This window comes from Apium graveolens, chromosome 1, assembly GCF_009905375.1.
Source record: "Apium graveolens cultivar Ventura chromosome 1, ASM990537v1, whole genome shotgun sequence".
In the NCBI taxonomy this organism is placed as follows: domain Eukaryota; kingdom Viridiplantae; phylum Streptophyta; class Magnoliopsida; order Apiales; family Apiaceae; genus Apium; species Apium graveolens.
In genome coordinates, this window is record NC_133647.1 from 103,878,096 (window position 1) to 103,892,906 (window position 14,811).

The following is a 14,811-nucleotide window of genomic DNA, read 5'->3' on the forward strand; positions in this document are numbered from 1 at the left end:
TGATCTCAAGAATGCATAGGGAAAGCTCAAACCATCTATTGAGGAAGCACCTACTTTGGAGCTTAAACCATTGCCTGAACATTTGAGGTATGTTTTTTTAGGTGATGCATCTACTTTTCCTGTTATTATTGCATCTGACCTTTTAGCTAGTGAGGAGGACAAGCTCTTGAGGATTCTGAGAGAATTTAAATCGGCCATCGGATGGACTATAGCAGATATAAAAGGGATCAGCCCTTCATACTGCATGCATAAAATTCCGTTAGTGGAAGGTAGCAAGCCGACTGTTGAGCAACAACAAAGGCTTAATCCTATAATGAAAGAAGTGGCGAAGAAAGAAATTCTAAAATGGCTGGATGCAGGAATCATATATCCTATTTCTGACAGTTCATGGGTGAGCCCCGTGCAATGTGTACCTAAGAAATAAGGTATTACTGTGATAGCAAATGAGAAGAATGAGCTCATCCCCACTCGAACAGTCACATGTTGGAGGGTATACATGGACTACAGGAAGTTGAATAAAGCCACGAGGAAGGATCACTTCCCTCTTCCATTCATTGATCAGATGCTTGACAGATTGGCGGGCCACGAGTATTATTTTCTTCTGGATGGTTATTCAGGCTACAATCAGATTTGCATTGAACCAGAAGATCAAGAGAAGACTACTTTCACTTGTCCGTTTGGCACGTTTGCTTTCTGCAAAGTTTCTTTTGGTTTATGTGGTGCACCGACCACTTTTCAGAGATGCATGATGGCTGTAGTTTCTGAGATGATTGGAAATAATGTCAAAGTGTTCATGGACGACTTCTCAGTCTTTGGAACTTCGTATGATGAATGCCTGGATAATCTCCGTTTGGTGCTCAAAAGGTGCATTAAGACCAATCTGGTTCTCAATTGGGAAAAATGTCACTTTATGGTGCAACAAGGCATCATGCTTGGGAATAAAGTCTCTAATAAGGGTCTTGAGGTGGATAAAGCCAAGGTGGGCATCATTGAAAATATTCCGCCACCTATTTCTGTGAAAGGAATCCGCAGTTTTCTTGGTCATGCGAGTTTTTATCGGCATTTCATCAAAGACTTTTCGAAGATATCTAAGCCGTTGTGCAATTTGCCTGAGAAAGATGTGCCATTCAAATTTGATGATGAATGCTTCGCAGCATTCGAGACTCTCAAGAAGAGTTTAATCACAACACTAGTTATTACGGGACCTGATTGGAGAGAACCTTTTGAGATGATGTGTGATGCAAGTGATTATGCAGTGGGAGCAGTTCTTGGGCAGCGAAAGAATAATATCTTCCATGTGGTCTACTATGCTAGTAAGACGCTAAATGGAGTCCAACTGAACTACACCACTACTGAGAAAAAGCTCTTGGCTATAGTTTATGGTTTCAAAAATTTTTGATCTTATCTACTTGGGACAAAGGTGACAGTATTCACTGATCACGCGGCCATCCGTTATCTAGTCTTAAAGAAGGATTCGAAGCCTAAACTTATTCGTTGGGTTCTCTTGCTATAGGAATTCGAGTTAGAGATCAAAGATCGAAAGGGTACTGAAAATCAAGTAGCTGACCATCTCTCTAGATTGGAGAATCCCAATTATACTTCACATGATAAGATATTGATCAACGAATCTTTTCCGGATGAGCAGTTGTTCGTAATTCAGGAGGAAGAGCCATGGTTCGCAGATATTGTGAACTATCTTGTTAGCAATATAATGCCTCCTAATATGAAGGCGGCTCAAAAGAAGAAGTTTCTGCATGAGGTGAAGTGGTACATGTGGGATGAACCATATTTGTTTAGACAGGGAGCTGACCAGATCATCAGGAGATGTATCCCATTCTATGAGACGGAGGGGATATTACGAGACTGTCATTCCACAGTTTATGGTGGACATTATGGTGGTGAAAAGACAGCAACTCATATTCTTCAAGCAGGTTTTTTCTGGCCTACGTTGTTTAAGGATGCACATCAGTTCGTTTTAAGGTGTGATCGTTTCCAAAGAGTTGGGAATCTTTCCAAAAAGGATGAGATTCCTTTAAATGTGATGCTTGAAGTTGAGGTCTTCGATGTTTACGGAATCGATTTCATGGGACCATTTATTTCGTCCTGCAATAATCAGTACATCTTGCTGGCAGTCGATTATGTCTCAAAATGGGTAGAAGTCAAAGCTCTACCAACTAATGATGCAACGGTAGTGTTGAATTTTCTTCACAAGCAGATATTCACAAGGTTTGGAACGCCACGATTTATCATAAGTGACGAAGGGTCGCATTTCTGCAATCATAAGTTCACCTCTATGATGCAACGCTACAATGTGAATCATCGCATCACTACTGCCTATCATCCAAAAACTAATGGTCAAGCTGAAGTGTCTAATAGAGAGATCAAGCACATTCTAGAGAAAGTCGTTTGTCCGTCAAGGAAAGACTGGTCTTTGAAGCTCGATGAAGTTGTTTGGGCTTATAGAACATCATATAAGACTCCACTTGGGATGTCCCCATTTCAACTTGTCTATGGTAAGGGATGTTATTTACCTGCGGAGCTTGAGCATAAGGCTTATTGGGCATTGAAGAAGTTAAACCTTGATCTAGATGCAGCTGGGAAGAAGCGAATGCTTCAGTTAAATGAACTTGATGAGTTTCGACTTCAAGCGTACGAGAAAAACAAAAATGTACAAGGAAAAGGTAAAAAGGTGGCATGACAGGAAGTTATCGCCTAAGTCGTCATTCGTGCCGGGACAACAAGTTCTTCTATTCAACTCGTGTCTCTGTCTTTTTCCTGGGAAGTTGAAATCAAGGTGGTATGGACCATTTATCGTCAAAACTGTGTTTTCACATGGAGCGGCGGAGATTTTTGAGAATGATTCGGGCCAAGCATTCAAAGTAAATGGTCAGAGATTGAAGCACTGCTATGAGGATACGGTAAACCGTGAAGTGGTTAGTGCCGTTCAATTGTCAACTTGATCGCATAACTCCACGTCAAGCTATTGACATAAAAGAAGCGCTTCTTGGGAGGCAATCCAAGATATGAGACTATAGGACACCTTAGAATTTAGTCCTCTATCAAAAAATCCAAAAAAATCAAAAAAATTGTTGAGGAAAAAAAAATTCCAGAGACCCTGCAGGCGCCCGCCTGGAGGTTGGAGGCGGGCGCCTGAAGGTTGGAGGCGGGTCGCTTGCTAGCAGCGCCCGCCTGGAAGTTGGAGGTGGCCGCCTGCGAACTTAATTCCAGAAATTTTTTTCTAGCCAACATAAAAAAAACAATAACACAAAAACAAAAAATAAAACAGTTTCTAACCTACAAACCCACGAATTCCCCCCATACTCTACCACATTCCCCACTCCTATTCAAATTCTAACCCTACTTTTGCCCTATATATACACACAACCCCTCCATACATATCCCATACACTTTTAACTCTACAAACTCTCTCCTATACACCAAACACAATCTCTCAAACCCTTATTCTCAGTTTCAATGGCCCCAAAGAAAGTACGAACTGTAGGAAGCAGCAACACTGTTCCGACTGCTGATTCTTCGAGGAACATGGTTGCGAGGCCCCGATTGTTGGATGCGGCTGCTGAAGAGGAGTACTCAAAGCTTCTCACGAAGGCCATTATGAAGGAGACGGGGTTGTTGCCTTCAGGGAGGGATGGTGATTTATTGCCAATGATTGTTGAGAAGGGTTGGATTGCTTTCTGTGAATCGCCTGAGGCATTTCCGATGAGTGTCATTCGCGAGTTTTACGCGAACGCCAAGGCCGAAAAGAATGGGTTTTCTGTGGTCCGTGGGCTAACTATTGATTATCATCCCGAGGCGATTCGTCGGGTGATTGGCCAGCGACTGAGGAAACCACAAGAGGAGCTGTGGAATGACAAAGCCCCCGAGGACTTTGATTTGGACTTGATCGTGGCTACTCTCTGTCGGCCGGGCACCGTTTGGAAATTCAAAAAGGGATCCAACGAGTATCGAAATTTCCCTGCTGTCGTGATGAACAGGTATGCTCGTGCTTGGAATGCATTCATATGTGCTAATATTCTTCCGTCTGTGCATACGCATGAGGTTCAATGGAAAGGGCTAGGTTGGTATGGGCAATTCTGAATGAAGAATACTATGTGGACCTTGGTGAGTACATCTACCAAGGGATTTTAAAGTTTTTGAGGGGATCGCAATACTCTATCCCATATGCCTCTATTGTCACAAAGCTTTGCAAGGCAGTTGGAGTTCAATGGTCTTCTTATGAGCATCTACAAATGCCGACCACTCCTATTGATTCATCGACTATGAACGCGATGCAGGAGTGGACGGGAGGAGAGCCTGAGCCGCATGGTTTGGGGTATGAGCTCTCAGGAGGAGTTCCAACAGTTGTGCTACCATGGCTAGGTCCAGTCAGATGCAGAGAGAGGCAGGTTTTTCGAGAGGAGATGGTTTGGGATTGGCTGATGTCCAGTACAGGAGGCTTTCCAGGAGGATGGACGCGATGTATGAGTCGCAGAGTAGGTTTGCGGATGAGCTCACCCTAGCACTTGGGAATGCATTTAGAGGTCTTGGAGCTGATATCCAGTGGCCCAGTTTTGGTGAGTGTTCTGCTTATCCACTTCCTGACACTCCACCCTCTAAGGGTGATGATGATTCGTCTGAGTAGGTATAACCTGTGTTCCTTTCTATTACCTTCACTGAGGACAGTGAAGATTTTAAGTTTGGGGGTGGTAGTTAAGGAACATATTTGTGTATGTGTCATGTAGTTGCATTTTCATGTTAGTTTAGTTCATATAGTTGCATATTTTTACCATATAGTTTTTTTTTATGATTTATAGCTTTGTTTGTCATGTCATATAGCTCATGCATATACCATGATCCCTTTGTGTTGCTTTACCGATTATATGTGATATTGATGTGAGTGTAGTGATAGCGTTAAAGTGATGTTGAATCTGGTTAGGTTGATATGAATGCTAGAACACTTGTAATTTCACTAAGTCTTAGAGTATGCTAAAGGGCTAGATTGTTGTCATAATTTGATGGTTTTCGAGGTTAATCTATTGCTTATGCTTAGGATGCATGATAGGCTCTTAATGATAAAATGCATGAATAGATAAAAATTGGAGATACAAATTGGAATTCATTGCTAGTTGTGGCTAGGCGTCAAATGGCTAGTAGCCGGCTCGTATTGTATGCGAGTAGTCTAGGGTTGAGCAAGATGGAGCGAAACGCACTTGCTCAGAAATTGAAAAAAAAAGAAAAGAAACAAAAAGAAAGAATATGGTTCAATGCACAATTGATCACGAGTGGGCTCGTTGGTATTCGAGTTATTAATTTCTTAGGGGACTTTGTGCCTAGTGACCTAAGGCTTTTGTAGTCTGGGATCCGCTAACCTAACGCTCGCTAAATGGATACCATTACATAAGTCTTTTGTGGATCTCACTCATTGCACGATCAAATAAGCATTTGTTTTATGTGTTGAATAAAAGCATGATTCCATAATAAACTCCAATAGTCTTGAAGTGTTATAAGTCATTTTGTGTCTAGATTATATTTTTCATATAAGCTTGTGATTTCCTTGAGGATAGTTAAGTTATGGAGATTGGTCTAGTTTCGAAGCATATCCGTTAAGAATTTGCACACACCATGTTTCTAGTTGTATGTTAGCTTGCGTGATTTGATTGAGCTTTAGTCACCTAATTCCATTTGTTAAAGTGTCATGTGTCGGTTGGTTTAGTCATCGTGAAGGGATCGCTGCATTCATATAAATTGCATTCATGCATGTTTTATTCTAGTTTGAGTCTGTGATGCTTGATGACAAGCATCAATTCAAGTTTGGGGGTGTGATAAGTGACATTTTATACCACTTAGAGCCCTTCATAACGGCTTGAATTGGTGTCTTGAACTTAAGTATTTTGTGTATTTAACGCGTTTTCGAGTGTTTTTGCATTTCAGGGTATAACTTGCTTAGATAGGTGTTTATCATCAAATAAAGCCTATGGAAGTGCTAGGAATCAGTCTAGGGGAGTTGAGCGAAGAAATCAGCAAAGTCAGAAGCAATCCTGGGAATTTTCCAGAATGGTTGCAGGCGCCCGCCAGGAGCTTGCAGGCGGCCGCCCGCTAGCAGGCGCCCGCCTGGAGGTTGGATGCGGCCGCCTGGGGTCAAAATTTCAGATACTGATTTTTATTCTCCAAGTTCAATTGGGCTTCTGTTGACGCTGGTTCATGGAAGTTATTATATAAACATTTTTAGAAGACGTTTTCTCAATCAATCGAGATCAGGATCCAGGGCAAGAAGATAAGAAGGCCGTTTTAGCACGCAACAACGAAGAAGAGGAAGCATAGTTCATCTTGTGATTCTTTTATTCATTGTAACAGTGGATGCTAGTTTTCTTTATACTTTGAACCTTAATACTCTTGTGACGTACTTCATTATTTATTCAAGATTTTTATTAGTTTATATCGTTTGTTTTTAATCATGCTTTCATATGAACCCATGGCGAGGATGGGTTCTATTATGGGCTAATCGTGATCATGGGATCCTAGCGGAGTTACTATTGATTTCTTTAGTTAATTGTTTAATACCTTGGTATGTGGTGATTATATGATATCTAGTATAGGTTGTGCTTATATGCGTCGCGAACATGTAAGATAGCCTGTTAATCTCTTGTGAAGCGACATTGAATCTTGAGATTTAGAACTTGCCATACTAGCATAGGTTCATGCATCGTATGTATGATTCATGGGTAACTCTAACCGTTTTACTTACCCTATGTAATCATAATGAATAACTTGTGCTTAAATCGTTATGTTGTCAAATTCTGTAGACATATTGGGTCTCAACATAACTGATGCCTATTCAACTTCTATCTTAATTGTGGATGCTTGGTAGAATGGTACTCGCGTAACGAAAGTTGGCATTTATCAGTTTCGTGTTGTTCGATTAATTTCATCACCATTACATGCTAAGGATAATAACGATAACTATTGAATGAAATAATAATGAATTTAGGATCTCATGTGTGTTTAATATTGTTAATTCAAGTGTTTAATTCTCGTAGTAATATTAGTAAACCAACCTTGCTTGTTATTGTCTTGACATTGAAGAATAATCATACATTGCTGAAGTAAGTCGATTAAATATAATTAAACAGAGTCTCTATGGGAACGAACTAGAAATCATTCTATATTACTTGCGAACGCGTATACTTGCGTGATTTATTTAGCGCATGCTTTCTTCCTAACAATAGTTCACCACTTCTTCAGATTCTGAAGTATCTGCCCAGTTTTTCTTCTTTGTGATAAGTGCCTGGCCTTTATCACCTTTTCCTTTCTTGCAGTCAGGAGAGATATGGCCTCTTTCACCACAATTGTAGCATTTGACATTTGAGTTGTCTCCTCTGTCAGACTTTCCTCCTTTGCCTTCAGACTTTCTGAACCCTTTCTTATCAGAACTTCCACCTTTCCTGGAAAACTTCTTACCCTTTCTGAATTTTTTGTAGGCTATCTTTGTGATACCCTTCACCATAAGAGCACACAGTTGCATCATCTCTGCCTCAACATCCACTTCAGATAAATTTTCAGGTTCTGAATCATCATCATCAGAATCTTATGACTCTGAATCAGATTGTATGATGAGAGCCTTTCCTTTTGCCTTCCTAGAGACAATTGGCTTTTCTTCAGCCTTTAAAGCAACTGTCTTAGACTTCCCTCCATGCCTCTTCTTTCTTTTCTCCATCTCAAATTCATGAGTCTTGAGCATCCCATAGATTTCATCAAGAGACATATCAGCAAGTTCATAGTTGTCTCTTATAATAGTAGCTTTCAAATCCCACTTTTCAGGAAGACCTAGTAGGAATTTTAGATTTGAATCTTCTTTATCATATTCCGTATCCACTAGTGACAGATCATTCAACAGCTTTGTGAATCTGTCATATGTATCAGTTAGTGACTCATCAGATTTTGAGTCAAAGTGCTCATACTCCTGTGTGAGTATTTTCATCCTGTTCTTTTTGATGGCATTGGTTCCTTGACATCTCACTTCCAATGCATCCCAGATTTCTTTTGTAGTCTTGCATCCAATCACCCTGTATGACATGACATTGTCAAGTGCACTATGAAGCAAGTGTCTTACCTTTGCATCCTTTCCTAGTGAAGAGATGTCTTTAGTGGTGAGATCTTTCTTTTCTTTGGGAATCACCTTCTGTGGCTCATCCCCAACTGCAACAAAAAACTTTATGGACTTGTGTGGACCATCATTAATTCTGTCTAAATATTCTGGATCTGTAGCTTCCAGAAACATGGCCATCTTCACACTCCATACAGGGTACTCAGACACCCTAAGCATAAGAACCCTGATGGATTCATATCTACTGGTGTTATGAATGGGTTGAACCTTTGCAGGTTCTTGAAGGTCTTGTGTTTTTGATTGATCAGACATGATTGATTGTTTTTTGGATCTTAACTGTTTTTAAGCTTAACAGATTGGCTCTGATACCACTTGTTGGGCCTGGATGATACTATAGAAGGGGGTTGAATATAGTATCTACAATCAATTCGATTATGAACACAAGTATGTAACAGAAAACAAGTTTATTCAATATATCAAACTCTGTTACAATATGTTAATATATTCTCTTAGTGATGAATGATATCACTAAGAGCTGCTAGGGTTACAAAGAAAAATATTCTCGTGAATGATAACACATATAGTGTAAACCCTAAGCTGTGTTTATATAGTACACGGTTACAAGATATCTTCTAATTGATATGAAATATATCTCTTCCTAAAATATATCAATCATCTATTATCTTTTATAAGTCTTCTAGTCATCCAACTCTTCAAGCATATCTTCCTTTTTTTTAGTCCAGATCCTCTCCTAGAAATCATCTGCACTTTACTCCTGAAGCATATCCTTCCTTAAGTTCTGATATCTTCCTGTCTTCAGTAAATACTAATTCCCATCCAAGTCCTGATAAGTCCTGATATTAAGTTCTGAAACTAAACACATCATATTAGTCATGACATCACAAATATATCTAACAATATTAATAGAATAATACATTCCTCGAATTATTTTTTGTGACGCCCTCAAACTTGAGGATATGAATGAGGACCCATAATACCACCAATACTAATATAATAATAGCAGAAATATAATAAATCTTGAAACTAAAAGGATCTAACAGGATAAAGTATGAGACAAGATTACAACTACCAACCAGAATAAAAATATTATAACCCATAATAAAATCAAAACCAAATAATTCGATTCCGACTTGAAATCGACAGACCCAAAAGTATCTGATTCAGTTAATACATTTCCCATCATCTTATTGTTGCTTTCTCACACAACATCTACCTGATCTTGCATATGGAACCCCACAACACGATAGAGACCTCCAGGAACGCTCTTACGAGCGGTTCGCCTAAGTCTGACCATCTTCTTGCTTAACTGCCATTGTTAGATTAAAGCAAATAAATGAGAAAAGGAGCTCAGCAAGTAACTATATAAACAGTTCTAAATATCAATATAAATAACATCCACTGAGGCATTCTATCTCAAAATAAAAACTAGGTGGCAGCACTCCATCAATTTCTACGAAAGGTTTCCAAATGAGGGTTTCAAAGCTTTTAAGATTTAAGTTCGAATAACCAATAGTTCTCAAGTTCAATTAATAGGGTTCTCAGAGAGTTTCACACTTTGAGAGATATATCTCTTTAAACTATGAACATCAATGTAAAAGTATCGTGACAGGGTTCTCAAACAAGATTCTCAAGACTTTAAAGAAGATTCAATTCAAACTATACAACTTCAAATCAAAAGAAAAGCATAAAGATTGTTGCAACATTTATAAAACTTTTATTTTCATTATTTAACAATAAAGAACCATTGATTGGAATATCCATCTTGTAAGTATAATACGGGTGATCAGCCCATAGTAACCTCCATCCGGTCATTAAGGTACCTATGACATTATTTCAGCCTTATATTGGACAAGCCCCGCTAGTCTCTTACGTGACTGGACTAGTCCTACTAGTCTCTTATGTCTCTATCCAATCTTTTAGGAATTCATTTGGAAAACCTTTGTGTTGGAATTCAAAGAAGTTTGGCTATATTCAATTTTAACATTACGGATATGTGAAATTGTTTGGACTCATTCAAGTCGAAAGTCATTCTTAATGTTGAATTCAAGAGTTCAAGGAAAGTGAACAAATCGAAAGTGAACAGGGATCATAAGTTAAGGAAATGATCAAACATTAAGTAAGGTATAATAAGGCTGTTCCGCAAGATAATTCCAAAGAACGACATATAAATAAAGCACAAGATATCGTCAAAGGAATCTAGATTATCAAGGTATGAAATATGAAAAGGTTCATAACGTTTCTATTAGGGTCAAAGGATCATTATGATATCAGGAATACAAAAACAGGGTATAAGCAATTAGAACAAGGATTTACTATTAGGGTTTATCACAAGGATCAATAACAGGTTTATCATAAGGATCAATAAAAGCATTGCTTAGATTCTTCACTCTATTAGTGCATAGCAACAATAATCTCTCTACAATCAATTCATAATAGATGGCAGAGTTACTTGCCTCAAAAAGCATTCCTGTTTTACGGAACCTGAGCTACTGCCACCTAAGTCTTCTTTCCCTTTTTTAGCCTAAATGCCTCCGCTTTCCAAATCTACAATACAAAAACCGAACCCTAATTAGAAACTTGATCGATTCCCAACATTTCTCAGAACGTCTAACTTCTAACCCAATCACAATAGACACTTATCTTATATACACATGCATAACATGTTGCATATAATAAGATATACCTTTATACTCTTTATATCACCGACTATCTCGATACTTCACACATAAGTAGTAATCACATAATCTCATAATTTGACACCAAATCTTATTAAATCATATCGACTATATTTCTTATACATATCTATTTACTTACTTTTCAAAAATCGGGCATGACGCATTCGTATCTACGTTTACCCTTATCATACCAATCAATCAAGTATACGTAATTACATTTTAACACTTAACATGCAACTCCATCTCAACATATAATCCAACTCGTAAATCACAAAATCTATATTCGAACTTAACTCTACATCTTATAATCACACATAACCGAGTTTAATCAAACCATTCGAACCGAATTCTCAAAAATTCAAACCAAAACAAGTGTCCTAATTCAAAAACTTGAAATATTTACTTAAACATATTCGATTTATCAATCTAACCCAACAAACCAACATGCAAAAGCTTAGAATTGAAAATTCTACTAAAATCCATTGATTTCGAATCATTTTCAAGAAATTAAACTTTAAATCTTTGGAAAATCCATAAACATAAACATGCATGCCTTCGAATCGAAAAAAATCAATTTAAACACATAGTTCGACTTATAGCATTAACATTCGAAATAAATTTTCACTCTAAATCATCAGGCACCAACTATTTTAGCTTAAATATATAATATAGGACTCAGACAAGCATCATGGTTCACCGTCAGCTCGCCGGAGCTCATCACCGGCGGCGGAATGGTCTCGGAGATACCCCACTTGGGGTTTTCTTCCATGAAACCTAACCGATACACTTAGGCAACCTCATAAACTTGTTTAACATCCATAATCAACCACAAAACCACCCATCCCTTCTCTAATTCGGAATAACCAAATGGAACTCGAAAGAGAGTTTCGAGAATCATTCAAGAGACACACATGCAAGTACATATAGTTGTTGAGGAAACAAAACCAAGCACAACCATGGCTTTAGATCAGAGAAAGGGTGAGAGATGAGTGAGCAAGAGAGGAGAGAGAGAGAGAGAGAGAGAGAAAGAGAGAGTTGAGAGTACTCGAGAGAGAGAAGAGAGAAACGGGAGAGGAGGAGGAAATGGAGTATATAAATTTAGATAGCAGGGGCATATTGGTAATTTACCATCTAATTTCTGTATTTTATTTTCTTTTCTCTTGCTTTATTCTGAAATCATTAAACTTTGTTTAATATAGTTAACACAGCTTTTATAAAATCAGAAAATACCACGAATTTTATTTTTAAAATAAAGAGCATGAAATTAGCTCTTTCCCCATATTTTCAGAATAAATTTTGAGCGAACGAATCAATTTCTATGGATTTTTACAAATAAATCCCCAATAATAAAAATAAACTCTGGAAAATCACTTAAAAATATCAAAACATTAAATTAATTCCAACTATCATTTTTGAAAAGTCCCTAGGATTATTCTAGAGGTAATAAAACAAATTTCGCACCTTGATCATATTTTAATAATTTTATAAATATATATAAGGATCAAATAAATCCTCTGAAAAATATTTTAAAAACTCGTGAATCTTAGATTCATACTCGTAATCATCAAATAACATATATTCACATAATATTAGCCACCAAAATTTCGTATTTATACACCCTAGCACATAATTCTCTTTTTTAATTACTGATTATGTGAGTAACAATTACTCGATAATTCAAATAACGATATAACTTTTTACAAATACGAATCCATACAACCTAAACACACAGAGGACTCCATATTTATCATAACTTATTATAACCCTTAATTTTTATCATTCTCAATCCTTCTCTTTTAATCCATCCTTTTAAGTAATGTGTCCCGTTCTTCCTGACGGCCCGACAAACGTAACTTAACCCTTTTGCTGACTCATCAAACTATAACGAGAGTTTTCCCGTTCCTTAATACTATTTCACAGAAATTTCATATAAACCACAAAATTATATAACTTAATATTTATTCACACATAAATCCACATAGTCCATAATTATATCACAAAACTATATTTTATTCAAATATATACATCGCAAAAATCCCAGTCGTTACAATCTACCCCCCCTAAAAGGATCTGTCATCAGAATCTAGTCTATAAAAATAAATGGGGATACTTTTCTTGCATTCCTCTTTCTAATTCTCCTGTTAATTCCTCAATCTTAGGATTTCTCCACAAAACTCTAACTAAAGGTATCACATTATTTCGAAGCACTTTTTCTTTTCGATCTAAAATACGAACGGGTTGTTCCATATAAGATAGATCTTGTTGTATTTTCACGGGTTCCAACTCGATCACATGACTAGCATCTGCATTATACTTCTTTAAAAGAGATACATGGAACACGTTATGGAGATGTTGCATCTCCGGAGGTGACGCTAACTCATATGCCACTTTTCTGACTTGCTTTAATACTTCGAACGGTCCAATATATGGGACTCAGCTTTCCTTTCTTTCCAAATATGGATAAGCCTTTCCATGGAGATATCTTTATCAACGCTTTGTCTTTGGGTTTAAATACCATATCCTTTCGATTCTGATCTGCATATTTCTTTTGTCGATCTTGAGCAACTATCAGCCTTTTGCGAATCACTTCCACTTTCTCTTTCATTTGCTGAACTAGTTCTGGGCCCTACAGCTTGCGCTCGTCCACTTCATCCTAACACGTAGGGGATCTACATTTTCTCCCATACAACACTTCGTAAGTCAGCATGCCAATACTCGTGTGATAATTGTTATTGTAGGAAAATTTGATCAGCGGCAAATGATCGTCCCAATTTCCTTTGAAATCTAATACACAGGTTCTCAACATGTCTTCGACTGTTTGGATAGTTCTTTCTTTTTGTCCGTCTGTCGGCGGATGATACGCGGTGCTCATTTTCAACTTTGTACCCAAATGATCTTGAAATTGCCGCCAAAATCTTGAGTTAAATCTTGGATCTCTATCAGATATGATAGATACTGGTACTCCACGATGCATCACTATTTCGTCCATATACAACTTGACTAATCTTTTCAATTAGAATCTTTCATTGGTTGGCAAAAAACGTGCTGACTTTGTCAATTGATCGATAATTACCCAAATCGCATCATGATTAGACTTGGTCTTTGGTAATCCTACCACGAAATCCATTGCGATATGTTCCCATTTCCATTCAGGCATGTCCAATGGTTGAAGCAATCCACTCGGTCGTTGATGTTCCGCCTTTACACTTTGGCACATATATAACTTTCTTATCCATTCTACAATTTCCCTCTTCATATTCGGCGACCAATAGTTCTTGTAAAGACTGGGAATTTATGATTATATTATATCATAATAATGGTGATTATATGTTTTATCATGTCATTAAGTGTATTTAGTCATAAAACCCTGGTTGTTATGTGTTATATGTGTTCTGAGTTGTCAGGGTATTTTCTGGGTATTTATCGGGTATTTTATTTTGTGTTAAAAGCTTTCGTAGCAAAAGTTATACGACCCGAACTTTATTTTAATAGCTGATATTTCAAATAAAATAACTGGCCTTATCTATTATATATCTAATACAGCAACATGGGGGTTCGGTGAGCAAATTTAATCATAAATACAATAATTAATACCCATACAATATTTATTTTAACCATTAATGTTCATTCATTATTTAATCATAAATACAGTAATTAATGAGCAAATTTAATCATAAATACAATAGTTTATATCCATACAATATTTGTTTTAACCATTAATGCTCATTCATTATTTAATCATAAATACAGTAATTAATATCCATACATTATTTGTTTTAATCATTAATGCTCATTCATTATTATATAATTAATACAGATTCATTCATGTAATTTTTATTACCTCAATTAAAACATCATTAATATGCAAGTCATTAAAAATAATTTATTAATAAAATTTACATACTCTATTAAAAAAAATTAGTATAAAAAATTTAAATGATAGCCATTGCATAAGGATTCATATAATACATAAGTTATCACATCATTAACTTATTAATATCGATTAGTTGT